Source organism: Danio rerio, chromosome 15 (assembly GCF_049306965.1).
Source record: "Danio rerio strain Tuebingen ecotype United States chromosome 15, GRCz12tu, whole genome shotgun sequence".
In the NCBI taxonomy this organism is placed as follows: domain Eukaryota; kingdom Metazoa; phylum Chordata; class Actinopteri; order Cypriniformes; family Danionidae; genus Danio; species Danio rerio.
This window is the reverse complement of record NC_133190.1, coordinates 15,590,301-15,605,862: the sequence shown is the minus strand read 5'-3', so window position 1 is coordinate 15,605,862 and position 15,562 is coordinate 15,590,301.

Here is a 15,562-nt window from a genome sequence, read left to right as displayed (position 1 = left end):
TTTTCTTACCACTCTCTGTAAACCCTAAAGATGGTTGTGTGTGAAAAATCCAGGTAGATCAGCAGTTTCTGAAATACTCAGACCAGCCCATCTGCCACCAACAACTATGCCACATTCAAATCACCTTTCTTCCCCATCCTGATGCTCAGTTTGAACTAGAGATAAGCATAAATTCGTGTTAACGAACAGTTGGACAGGTGTACCTAATAAAGTGATCAGTGAGGGAATAACACATAATATACCACTGCTAGAGGTTGAAAATACATTTGATAGGATTGTCTTTTTTTAAAGCCAGGACACACCAAGCCAACACCAAACAACTAGTGCAGAAAAAACTCAACTCAACTGCCTCATATAGCTGTGCATAAACACAACAAACGGATGGAAGCTAAGTCACGTCACTCTTACTCTGATTTACTGCTAAATAACCAATCAGAGATCTCTCTTCAGCTGGTGGATTCAACATGCTGAATCTGGCCAATGCAATCTGAAGTTAACCAGAAAAGAGCTGACGTCTGGAAAACACCAAACCAACTAGCTGGACTGATGCTGACTGATGGCCTGATGAAGCCCAACAACAGACTGTCACATAAACTCAGATGCCGTTCAAATTATAATGTCTTTTAGCAACCGGAGCCAGAAACACTTCCCAAAAGAAATTATAATTTAAACGGCATTTGCACTTGTGTTAGTCTGTTTTTATTATTCCTGAGGTTTCCATAATCCTGGACCAAGCCATATTCTGAGCAGATGCTGTGGTGGTCATGGAGGAGTGAAGAGCATGAGACTGATTCCTGCAAGACCCCAGTGACAGACAAGTCCTCGCATCGATCCTGAAGGCCCAGCCTGTACACCAGCCGGTGACCTCTTCCACCTGCAGCTTCCCCACCATGGACGTCCAGTTTTCTCCAGCCTTCAGCACCTAGACTGCAGCTCTGCACAAGAAGTTTGGCCATAGGAGAAATGGTCATGCCCAACTGAGCCTGATTTCTCTAGAAGTTGTTTTTTTTTTTTTACCTTCACTCTCCTCAACTGGTTAAGTTTGTTGCTCACCTTTAATTGTAAATGCTCATGTGGTTAAATGCATTTGAGCTACAACAAAAAAAAAAACATTTAATCTTCACCTAATGATCAAAAGTTCATTATGGGATATGCAGTACATACTGGGAAAACATACCAAAACAAGGTAGCCATACTTTGCTGTATTGTACTAAAACACATGGTCTAAAAAGAAAACAAAATCATAGTCCTTATTGCTTTCATTCACTTTTAAACCACATAAAATCAATACATTCTTGATCGGAGGGTTACTGTGAATATCATGTAGAGGACAAAGAAATATAAGGTATCAATGCACACTACGGGAAGATCGCATGAGATGTAAAGTAATTTATTTATTCATTATCTTTCAGCTTAGTCCCTTACTTATTATTTTGCCACAGTGTAAGGATCCACCAAATATCTGCATACGTTTTACACAGTGAATGCCCTTCCTGCCGCAACCCAGTACTGGGAAACACCCATAAATTCTTACATTCTCACTCACACACACACACACACATGCACACACACGCACACATACACACTATGGCCAAATTAGTTCATCCAATTCATCGTTTGTGCATGTCTTTGGACTGTGAGGCAAACCGGAGCTCCTGGAGGAAACCCACACAAACACGGAGAAAACAGGTAAATGAAATGGGTAAGAGGAAATGGGCACTAGATCACTGAAAACATGTTAAAATATCAAGTGGATATGGCCTAACTGGAATTGTTGGGGCAAGCAAATCAAATTGTGCACAATACAATAATATATGTATAATCCTCTTCTTAACATTTACCTAGTACGTATAATATGGTTAAAAAAAAATCGATTGCCTATGAGCCACTCATGCCTGCGGTCTCACTTTCTACATAATTAAACCAACTTTCAGTCAAAAGTGAGGTAACCCTGCATTAAGTGGCCAGTGTGACAGCTGTTTATATTCCTAAAGTGTCCTTGTGGTGTCCAGGATTGAGTGTGGGTGAATATTCTACCAACAAATGATGAAAGGGTGAAGTCTTTTTAATATCTCAGTGCTTCTGCCTGACAGGTCCAATTACCACATGAAGCTCCTCTGCGGTTGCTTGGTGGACAAACACAACCTACAAATAGCCCCAAGGATAAAAAAAAAAAAAAAAACTCCTCAGCAAGACTAAAAAAGGCAAAAAAAAGAGAAAACACTGTATGATTGAGACACCTTTCAAATCAGCTCGAGGTTGAACTCTTTAGAAGATGCTGTCTTTGTCATTCTTGATACTTCTCTGCTTGTTTCTGTCCTTAACAGTGTAAATAAAACAAACTGCTATTCTGAGGAGAGAATAAAGGGAGTACTGTATGCTATCTGTCATTCATGTTGGTGGAGATGTAACAAAGGAATAAAGGAACTCCAGCTCAACCAGTCACATCATGGTCCATCTTGAGCAAAGTTACAGACAGCACCAGCATTGTGAAAAAATCAAAAAGCATTGAGATGTTTTTCTTCTCAGCTTTCCTCCTGACTTACAGAGACAATCAACACACCTCAAGGCAATTTAATATCTGTGCCAGCTTTCACCAACACACCTTAGTAGATGTTGTAGTCAAGATCCATTTGGCGTTTTGAGAAATATTTGTTTTAAAAGGTTACTCTTGACATTTGTACAGTACCTGCCAACTTCCACTTTTCAATGCCCTCAGTAGCTTGGCAGGTGACATAATCTCCAGTCCCAAAACACCAGACCTGGACTTTACCAAAGTTGTTCACATGTCCAAACTAAACTTAGTAGAAAATGTGCCTGTGGCGACATTTCTGCAATACTATGTACACTGAATTACATGGTAAGTAGCACTGAAAGTGTGCAAAGAACATTAAAAATAATAATAATAATAATAATAATAACTGTGAAATGTAATTCCAGTCTTACATCCTACAAATCCAGGTTTGTAGCAAATCTGCATGTCAGTCTATGATATTTATTGGTTGCCCACAAATAACGTCTATTTTAACACTGTAGTTGTACCTTAAGGCTTGAATGAGTTTAGTTCATGTTGATGACAAGTGATGTTGCTTGTATTTTCAAACTGTGAAGTAAGGTTAGGCAATAAAATCCGTATGGATATTTATTGACCGAACACCATTGTGAATATCGAAGTTCCTGTTTGAAGCGCTATAGTTTTATTAAAATGTGGCTGCTGAGCATGAGCCTTGAAGGGAATGACAATAAGCTTAGGGTGTAAGTTTGTCATTTTCAATGGAGGAGCACTTGACTTGCAAGACGCGCATATTTCCAGGCGCACCTAGATGAAAACATCTGAACTTTTCCGAGTGCTGTGAGTGCACCAGTTCAAGTAAGTAGAACTGCTCTTTTCTCCATGAACTTGCATCGAAGATGCAGCAATGGTTTGTCAGTTTGTCATCCTTTGAGGAAATGGTAAATGGTCGCCTAGTTACGAGAGACACTAAGTGAGCGCGAATGCAAAGCCTTTTGTAAATGGTAAAAAAAAAACACACATGCACACACTTTTTACTTCAGGTCAGATTAACAACACATGTAAAAATGAGTGCCGTGGCTAGTATCAGTGAGGAGATTGTAAATAAAAAAGTATGTAAGGATGTTGCCAGAGTGGCTTTTTGGTTTCTTTTTTTGTGCATCCCAACCACTAGCACCCTGTATGACTTTTTAGCATAGCGGTAATATAGTAATTCATCTTCATGATTTGTTATGTTGCAGTGTGTATAATGATGGTTTGAATAATGATGGTTGGTTCCTTTACATGAAAGCTCAGATTTGATAATTATAATTTGTTTGTTTACAGAGTTTGAGGTTTACTGTATCATTATTATTCACATCTAACAGATGTTGATCTACCTTAAAGTTTGCTTTAATTGTTCAGAATTTGCACTTCACCATTGCACACAATTTGTAACATTTTATTTATCAAATTTCTTTAACACTTATGTTTATTTTATTGTAAAGAGATGAGATATTTTGTTTAAATATTTTTGTTTTTGAATATTAAAACTATTTGCCTTAGTAATCTTTTTAAATTAAAATACAGAGGTTTAATAAAATCTCTATATTCTTATATAGATTGTTAAAAAAGTCCAATTATCGATATCGAATTATATGAAAAAAATGATATTGCACTCATTATATCTTTTTGCAATATCACCCAGCCCTCCTTTGAAAGTGTTAAGAGTGATTGACAATGTGTGACAAGCTAATTAACAACTGATTCCGAAAAAATATTCTGCTATAATGCTTGCAAACCAACCAAATACTTCATCGAATCCATCATTGTAAGAATCTAGAATGAACTGAAATGGAAAAACTGACATCAACATCTTACTTACACAAGTCTTTGAGCTCTTTAATCTTGATTTGTGGTTTTAAAAACTCTATAAAAGAAAACCAGGAGGTAATAAGTCTTTATTAACATTTATTAACATTTTCCTTAAAAAATCCTGTCTTTGTCATTCGATAATAAAGGCTCCATAGTTTAAAAAAAAAAAAAAAAGTTTTTTGTTAAATTAGTTTTGTTTGTCTTTAAGATATATATATATATATATATATATATATATATATATATATATATATATATATATATATATATATATATATATATATATATATATATAAGCTAGTGTGCTCCAAAACAGTGACACAATTAGCACTCTGAAGATATAAAACTGATACAAATATGTAAACCTTGTAGTTTTATTCTCTGCTTCTCAGATGCTAGATTTTGCAGTGTTTAGTTTAATTGAAGCATCCATCTCCCAAACCAAAATTGCAGGTTCGTGGCACTTTAAGTGTATAATTGTCAAATAATTGTCTGGTTTTCTTAAAAGTACAATTTTATTGGAATTATTTGTGCCATTCATTTCTTTTATTTTCAGCTTGGTCCCTTTATTATTCTGGGGTTGCCACAGCGGAATGAACCGCCAACGTATCCAGCATATGCTATACGGCGCAATGGATGCCCTTCCAGCTGCAACCCATCTCTTGGAAACATCCATACACACTCATTCACACTCATACACTACAGACAATTTAGCCTACCCAATTCACCTGTACCACATGACTTTGGACTGTGGGGGAAACCGGAGCATCCAGAGGAAACCAACGTGTACGCAGGGAGAACATGCAAACTCCACACAGAAATGGCAACTAACCCAGCCGAGGCTCGAACCAGCAATACTACTATACAATACAATACTACCTACGCACCATCACGTCGCAGGAATTATTTGTGTTCCCTTTAAAAATCATACTTGATAAATTTGTTTAATGTCCCTCTCTAAAAAGTGGGCCCTATAACAAGGGAAATTAATTATTTTACTTACTGCAGTGGAGGGTGCTGGTGGCAGGGAGGGCAGCAGGATTCACCCTAGGAGACCACCTAGTTTGCCTATGCCTAGAAATTTTACTGACAGCTGATATTTTATGCATTGTGTACTCTGGCTTGGAAGCTCATAGGCAAGGCCCATGTGAGGTCTAGTGTTTGCATGAGCCATCTTAGACATCTTGAGCTTTTGACCTTACTTGCAGAGTCACTCAAACTGCCTCAAGACAGCTCAATATCTGCACCTGCTTTCTCAAAACAAACCTTTCCAGATGTTGTAGTCAAGATCTATTTGAGAGATATTTGAGTTTTAAAAGGTTACTGTTGACATGTGTACAGTACTTGTCAACTTACACTTCTCTACAACTTGGCAGGTGACAAAAGTCTCAAGTCCCAAAGCACTGGACCTGGACCATTACCAATGTTGCTCACATGTCCACATCACAGCATAGGCTTTCTAGAATATGTGCCTGGGGTGACATTTCTGAAAAATGACATTACATTGTAAATGACGAGTGAGTGGCACTAAAAGTATCTTAAATTTTATATGAAATGCATGAATGTTGGAAAAAAAAAATATTCTGAATTGCCTGCAATAATTCATCAATAAGCTTTATCTTATGCCCTACACAAATAAATCTGCATAATGTCAATCTATGATCTTTAATGGCTCCCTGATAAATGGTTGTGTCTTAATCAGCTCCTTTATGTAGCTCCAGAGTTTGTGGATTAATGTTTGTGTACATGAATTCAGGCAGGGGTAAAAACAGTGGTTAGCTTGGTTCACTACACAATGGAACAATGAGTGGACGACCTTGTTGTACATCAACAACATAGGATTATATATATAAATAGAGAAATAATGTTTTTCAAATATTAATTTTAGGAAGTTTTTTACATTTACATTTATGCATTTAGCAGACGCTTTTATCCAAAGTGACTTACACCCATGAACACACAGCCGGGAAGCAGTTTAGGAATAAACTTAGGTGTGATAATGAGGGGGAGATTCCAACCAACAATGGTTGGTACTATTACTCAAATCTGCGATATAAGGATCACCAGTCCAATTCTTTAATCATTAAGCCATGGCTGCCACAATTGGCTGTACTTTTAAAAAAGTATAACATAGATCACGTAATTGTTTCATATACCAACAACCATTTCTTGCAAATATGCAAACCAGACACTTACTTACAATCACTCCATATCTCTAAAAAAAATCATTTTGGATTTCTGCATGTGCTTCACACAGTTGAGTAGGCTTGACAAACCACCTGTCAAAACACTCTCATCTCTATAAACACTTTTCATAAACTCCAAGGACTCAATATGGAGAACAATGTTCACCCATGAATGTAACACAAATCATGTTGCATTTTATATATTTTTAACCTTAAATACCTGTTTGCACAATATTGTCTTGTCTTATGTAATTATTAAAAAAAAAAAAAAAAAAAAACATTCTAGTTGATTATTTGGTTTCAGAAGTGGCTTATATGAAAGGCAAACCACTCAAGATTACAATTAGTTTACCAAAATAAAATATGAACATGCCTTAATGCAATTAGGACAGTAAAGTCTAAATTTGCTTAGACAAGTCTCATCACTTCACAGAAATAATGTATAGTATAGAATATAAAGTCATGGTGCAGTGGAAAAATAATTATTGTGTATGACTTCCATGAGCTTGGAGGACTGCAGCCATACATCTCTGCAATGACTCAACTTATTAATAAAGTCATCTGGAAAGGCAAAGAAAGCATTCTTGCAGGACTACCAGAGTTCATCAAGATTCTTTGAATTTATCTTCAATGAGATGCACCCTATGTTTACTTTGGTCCTTAACATTGACATGAACATCAGTAATCAAATTATATGCTAAATGAGACAATAATATGATTAATAAGGGTGTCACGATCCTCCAAATCCTCGATTTGATTACATTTTCGATTCTAAAGTCACGATTCGATTAGATTTTTGATTATGAATAATTAATTAATTAATGACCAATTAATTATTTGTAACCTAACGATTAAACTACCTGACCTGCATGGTCTTTGTTTTACCCATAAACAAATCATACAAGGCAAGATGAGTGAATGAAAGTGAGTGAAAGATTGAAGCAGTCCTCTGACTGCCTGGACCTGCTGTCTCTAGCGCATTGCTGTGTAAGCGTCTGTGCCTCTGTGGTCACGTGATGTGCATTTTCAGAGGTAGAAAGGAAGGAGGGCTGCTCAGAAATGCTACACGCCACTGTGGATGTCAAATCGTTGTCATTCTAAAATGCCATTTAAAACCAAAGACAGTGTAAACAGGGCCTGAGTGTGTACTTTTCAAGAGCGGATTGGCAACGGGGGCGGGCAGAGGATCGCGATGCCGGTGTTGTCTATCGGACGAACCGTACGTAATACGTACATAGCAGAGCTTGCAAAACTGTGTTTTTTTTTTTGTCTACAACACGAACGTTGTCAACATAACTTACTGGAAATCCAAAATGCTTACACATCGGCGACTTCATTGAAAGAGGAGAGGGTTTAAGTTCTGTCGACGGATCTCCTGCTTCTGCAGTTTAACAAGCACTTCAACAAGCCTGTTTTTTTCCCGCTTGGCAAGCCAAGCTGACGTGACATGGGGGCGTTTCTATTTTTTTGATTCGATAATCGAAATTGAGCATAAATTTCAATCGATTTCGATTAATCGAAATCGTGACACCCCTAATGATTAAGGTGTTTAAATGATTTGCTTTTTGAATGTTCCTTTCGTGATTTCATTTGACATGTTATGGCACATAATTTGATTAATGTCATTGAGTCACCACACTATCCACATTTCCTCTGGAGTTTCATGTAATTTTGGGTGTTTCATATTTAATTTGTCGACTTTTCAGACTGCGGTTTGGCACTTTCACTTTCATTCAGGAACATCTCATGCATGCCCCTTGTGACAAACAAGATATTGGAAGCGAGTATGAACTGCTGGAAGAGTGCTGTTTTAATGGAATTTGATACTGCGCACAGTGTGGGAAAAAAAAAAAAACTGTACATTTGTGAGAAATATACATACATTATATATATATATATATATATATATATATATATATATATATATATATATATGTGTGTGTGTGTGTGTGTATGTGTGTTTATGTGTATATATATATATATATATATATATATATATATATATATATATATATATATATATATATATATATATATATACATACATACATACATATGTATATATATATATATATATATATATATATATATATATATATATATATATATATACATATACATACATATGTGTATATACATATATTTATTTATTTATTTATTTTTTTGTGCAGCAAAACCATTTTACATGTACAGCACTTCCAAATTGTGAGTGTGTTATGGCTAATGTACAACATGCGACAATCCAAATGAAAACTCAACCCTAAGAAATGTCCTGCTCGATAGTGCTTGCAAAGGTGGTTTAGATTGATTAGATACTTCTCCCGATGCATCATTGTCAGACTCTGGCTTGAACGGATACAGTGAAAACCAACTGCGATTAACAGTGACATTTTAACCTGCTTTCTACAGGTTTTTGAGCCCTGACTTGGATTTCACAGATCTCCAAAAGGCAAAACCACAAGAAAACAAATCTTTATTAATCTGTAAACTACCCTGCAATTAATAAAATTAGTTCAATAAGGAATTAAATATATTGGCATTTTACTGCCGCCGGTGTTCATTTCAGATTAAAAGTCAAGTGAAATGTTTGTATAGCTGCAGTTTTTAAGTAAAAAGAATAAATAAATGGGTATAGGCAGATTTTTCCCAAGGAGCTTATTTAGCATATGTCTTCCCCACAGGAGCCCCCCACCGTCTGTCATTCCTGCCCACCTGATCATCTGTTTGTTTGAGAGCATAATCGCAGAGAAGCCGTTAAGCACCTGTGTGTTATGCCACCTTCGCGATGAGGGCTTTGGATGTAAATTACCTGCAGTGTTCCAAATGCCACAGCAAGCAGTGCATTTACGGATGCAGTGGAAAAGCCCTGTGGAGTTTTTTACCCTGGCAAAGACGCTAATGCCTGGGTAATAGGTGCAATTTCACGACGTAAATGTCAGCAAATCACTGCACGCTGGAAACTCTGATGTTGTCTTCTGCATCTCGCACATTACATGAAGTGTAACCTCAGAATCCCTTGTTCTCGGTTCCATCACTATGTAAATGCAGCACTTGAGTGAAATGATATTTGCATGCGATATTAAAGCTTGTTTATTGTTGAGGCACTGCAGTCAGGCTTTATGAAAAAAATGACATGAAGGTCATTTTACGCTTATGAAGCTCAGAGGGGATTAAAACGCCTCTGGGAGTGTCTGGCTTGGCTAAATTTTATTTTGGGCAAGCAAAGCCAAACTGAATCACTTCAGTTACCTGGAAGAATAACCAGCTAATAGTCATATCATGTCGCTCCGTCCTGTGCATGGTGACTTACTGAATTAATTAAGTGTGCAAGGCACCCGTGATTAATATTTTATGACACCGCACAAAGTAAATCCATCTCCATGAAAAATTCTTGGGGTCATGACAAATGACCCCTTGCCCTTTCTATCACAGACTGTCATCAGCCTGTTACACATCCCCACTGTTAATTTAATTAAAGCAGTCAGGCCAGTGAAAGATGCAAAGCAATTCTGATGAAAAAAAAACAAAAAAAAAAAAACTGTCTGGCACTTTGATACGCTGGTGAGATTCAATATAGTGTCCTTGCAGTATGAATGCTGCCAATGTTAACAGTAACAGTATAGGGAGAAAAAAAAAAAAAAAAAAAACAGGACATTTTTGGCCTGTCTGTTCATACCAAATTGCATTGCTATTAGATGATTTTTGCAGCATATTCAAGAGTTCACACTTAGCTGATGATTGATTATAAAGCTTGTTTGGCATGCTGTCCCTGGAGTTTGCAAGGCGAGAGGGGAGTTTAAAGGGGTGGTCCGCTACGATATCATATTTTAAACTTTACTTGATGTGTAATGTAGCTGTGTGAACATAAACAGCATCTCTAAATGTAAAATGCTCAAAGTTCAATGCACAGGGAGACCTTGGTTTCTACAGAGTTAGCTTAGCAAAGCCTACAATGAACAAATTTTGGGGACTACAAAAAAATACTTCCGGGCCTTGTGGGATAATAAACGTACTTTTTCCGTGCATAAACACTGCATAGATAAGGGGCGTGGCCAGAGGCACTGTGATGTTATAGCAGAGTTCTGTATTTGGGCTTCCAAAGGACATGACACAAAGACAGAAGTTTAATAATTCAGATTGCAACCTGTATGTATGTATGTATGTATGTATGTATCTGGTCATTCTGACAGGAAGAAAAAAAAACAAAAACATTTCATATACAGTATATTATTATATTTTTTGTTGCTGCTACGAGAACATTACTTAAAGTAATATTATTTGTAAATAACTGGAAAGCAAACTAAAGATTGTTAAAATGTATTTATTTATTATTGTTGTAATCAAGTCTCCATGGGTGCTTGATTTATATGCGTATATGAAAACTTATTCACTAACCTGCAAGTGGCAGAGGAAGGATGCTTAGAACAGTCATTATATCGATGCTAAATATGATATTGAAGTGTACAGCACTAAATACTTGGGCCAGAGTTTCTAAACTTCTTTTGACTTTAGCACCCTCCTCTTTCAGTCAATCACTAAACATGAGGGAGGCCAAGCTTTGATCATTTTAAATGAACACATTAATAATTAACTGAAACAATTACAGAATACTATTTAAATACATTTAAGCTATCTCGCATCCCTTCTACCTACTGGTTGAGAACCTCTGGTCTTGGTTTGTGTAGTCAGGACAGGATGACATGGGTGGAATGGGGCGATACTTAAACTTTTTTTATTAATTATTTTTTCTTATTAACATCCAAGTAACATTCCTAAAATAAACACATACTATGTGTACCTGTATCATTAGAATATTGCAGACTCAAACAACTGTCTGGGAACTCTGTTTCACACCAACTGTATTTATTTTTGATTTTATTATTTTTTTAACAAGCCTGAATAAAGTATGTTTTCTTATTCAGCAGCTGCTTTGTATATAAAGTTCAAGGGAATTTGCCGGAAAGTTTGTGGATTTGTATTTCACAAGAAGCCGGCTGTACATTAGAATAATTTCTGTTTAAGGCATAAGCCTCATGAATTTTTAAAACAGTGGTTTCATCCAGTTTCCATTTCTTGTATTTTCAGCAAGGATTTTCCCTTTCCTCTTAAAAATAACTTCACTGTACCTCTCTCTAGTCTTCACGCTTTAAATCTTTTCTACAGTGCAATTAGATATTCAAAGCAGACACTTAGGCTTTATTTATATTACATCTAAACAACCTTAGCTTAAAGCTAACAGAATATTCAATGCTCAACAGAGTGGGACCCAATTAGTGTGGCCAATTTTCTTTGCTCATCAACAAGCGTTCTATGTCTGCTATTTACCAGGAAGTGTATTGTGGCAACAAAGGAATGCCTTTTATCATAATATTCAATTTGTGCTTGCTTCTTATACTGTCAACAAGGGACCATGAGGCGTGGATCAAGTGTTGACAATGAAGGGGACTCGCTGAAGAGACTTGCCTTTCTAATTGCTCTATTGTATATTGTGTTTATTGTTAAGCCAGACATACTGGATTTGTGTGGTGTTGTAGCTAAACAGTCTTGTTTATCATGCCATGCAGAGAGTAGTGCGTAAGTTGGTCTGAGAAAAAAAAAAAAAAAGCATTGTGTTGGGTTTAACCAAGAGGGTATTTTATGAACCATTCTTTATCCCATGCAGGCTCATTTGAGAAAAAAAAAAAAAGAAAAAAAGTGCCTCAGTGACATTTCTGCAAAATGATATTAGGTTCTGCTTTCACATCTCTTTCAGAAAAGTTCAGTGCTAAAAGTGTGTTCAGTTTTATCAGAAACAGATGACAACAGACAATCTCATTGGTTGTTTTACATATCACATGAGCTAATTCATTTCCAGTGTTAAAAGTTTGTGGGAAAATCTATATTTATAATGTTTATTTTATTCACATTGCTATTCTTTAGATCACGAGTGCCCAAATTCAGCCCTGGAGGGCTGCAGTCCTGCAGATTTTAGCTCCAACTTGCCTCAACACACATTCAAGGATGTTTCTAGTAAGCATGGTAGGAGCTTGGTTAGCTATCCCTGGTAGTGATGGAAAGTAACAAAGTACAAATACAGTACTTTTTTCTACTACATCTACTACAGTAGATTTTTCTGGTATCAGTGTTTTACTCCACTACTTATTTTTCTGACAACTTTTTACTTTTATTTCTTACATTTTTTTACAGAAATATCTGCAATTTCAACTTCTTTTAATTAATTAATCTTTACATTTTTAAATCGACTCTTTAATTTTCTTTAAATGTGTTTTGTGGCGCGAACTATATTACTTCTTGTCATTGCGCAATTTGAACGCCTTTTTGATTCAATCAATATATTATTTGTCAAGCATCTTTAGCTTTTATCTTCAAGCCACGATCGTGAAGCAACAACATCCATGCGTGTTTTTCCCCACTGCATTAAAACAACCGAGGTGGGAGGAGACTGCTACATGCGAAGATTACGCAACAGGCACACGCGCAAACTCCAGTGGATTTACATTTTATGCAAATGCATACTTAAATAGGTAAATATTTGGAAGGATGCATTATTTTAAAAGCAAACTAATTGCATTTGCAATCAGTTTTAAGCACTTTATCCAAAATCTAAGCACTTTTTAAACTCTTTAACATTAAATTAAAATAGATTCAATTCAAGCATTTTCGTGGATTTCCAGAACACGTTAGTACCTTGCAGACAAGTGATTCTCCAGCCTGATCTCACAAGAAATGTAAATATTTTGCGTTTTGTCAGTTTAGTGGCTAATTCTTATGAGTTCAGTCGTACGAAAATGTACGATTTTAAAAAGAAGGCATGGCACCTAACCCCAACTGTCATTGGGTGATGAGCAAATCGTACTAAATTGTGCGAATTGGATTGTAGGAATTCATACGCATTAGCCACTTAATCAAAAAGTTACAAATTGCCGTGAGATTGCGTTGGATTCTCCAAGAAAACCAATTTCAATATATATAAAATGCTTAATTTTGCCAAAGAATAGGAAATTTCTGTACTTGTACCAAAAAGCAGATGATTTAAAGATTGAGCTATCATGCTGTTAACTGAGTGTAATATGTCTGTTTGATCATGCATTCATAATGGTATAAACAGTTATAGGGGTGGTCAAATGTATATTTATATGATTTTCGTGTCTTTATTTTTATTGTTAATACTATTTAAGACACAACAGTGTGAGATACTTTACACCATTTAAAGAGCTGACCACCAGAGAGATATTTTGTATAGATACATGATGTGCAGTTATCACAGTGAAACTAAAATAGATATAGCAATGAATACGTTTTACTTAAGTACATATTTCAAACCATACTTCTTTACTTTTACTTGAGTGCATAAGTGTAGTCAGTACTTGACTTTTACCAGAGACATTTTAAACACGAGTATCTGTACTCTTACTTAAGTAAAATATTTGTGTACTTTTGCCATCTCTGATCCCAGGTGTGTTTGATTGGGGTTGGAACATAGAACTGAAAAAAAAAACATAGGAAAAGGCAGCATGTAATACACCTTTTTTCAATACATCCATGTGCGATTGTATAAAGCCCTAGCTATGTGTATAAATATGTTAATGTGCTATATAGAAATCAGATACAGACACCACATTTATACAAAATCCAGGAGAATATAAATATTGTACCCTGCCATGCAATTTGCCCTGTTTTGCAGTAATAAAAAAAAGGTAACACTAACATCGAGATGTGCAGCAGCAGTAAATGTTTGTTGATGGTTAGTTCATCAAGTTCATCCCCCCTTTACAAAAATAAATAAATAATATAATGTAAATAAATAGGTCCTGGAGGGCCGGTGTCCTGCATAGTTTTGCTCCAACTGCCTTCAACACACCTGCCTGGAGGTTACTACTATCTAGAAAGAGCTTGATTAGCTGGTTTAGGTGTGTTTAATTGGGGTTGGAACTAAAATATGCAGGACACCGGCCCTCTAGGACTGAGTTTGGACACTCCTGATGTAGACTATGCGTCCACGCTTTGGTATGCTTTCATCTGTTATTTCGTGATGTCTGGAAGATATTCACATGGTGGGAAATTAACATTATAGTAATAAAAAAAAAAATACATGTTTTTGTACCACATAGTGAAGTGTATAATGTGTACAACTCTTTGTTACTCTTTGAGTACTCTTAGAATACTGTAGCATAGTAAACTGATAAACTTTACTAAAATACTGTAATGTTAGTGTAAACTGTGGTCCATTGTAATTATAGTGTAGAAAACTGAACCCGGTTGAATAATTTCCTTATTATTACAGTTGTGTTGTACCACAGCAACAATATAATTAATATGACAGCTTAATTCAAGTAATGATCTATAGCAGGGGTGGCCAATCCTGTTCCTGGAGAGCTACCTTCCTGCAGATTTCAGTTGCTACCCATACTAAACACACCTGAACCAATTAATTAGGACCTGAACACCACGTGATAATTACAGGCAGGTGTGTTGATTATGGGATGAAACTGAAATCTGCAGGAAGGTAGCTCTCCAGGAACAGGATTGGCCACCCCTGATCTTTAGTATGCTCCCAAACACTATGGCTGCGTCCGAAACCGCATACTTCCATACTATATAGTACGCTAAAATCAGTATGCGAGCCGCGTAGTATGTCCGAATTCATAGAATTCAAAAATCAGTAGGCGAGAAGTACCCGGATGACTTACTACTTCTGGCGAGATTCTGAAGTGCGCATCCCATGCACACTGCGCTATCCCATAATGCCCCGTGAGAGAATTCATGAATGGAAGTGAGGCGACGCAACTGACGCAGGTAGGTCACATGACCATGACAAAATGCCAGATGTAGTACGTCCGAATTCCATTTATACTTTTCACATTCATACTGTATAGAATGTACTTTTCTAACGGCCGAGTAATACGTTTAAATTCTAATGCAGTACCTACTGAGTAGTAGGCAGTTTCGGATGCAGCCTATAGTATTTACTTTTACTATTCAGTTTCTTACTTCCTGCCCTCTATCTGAA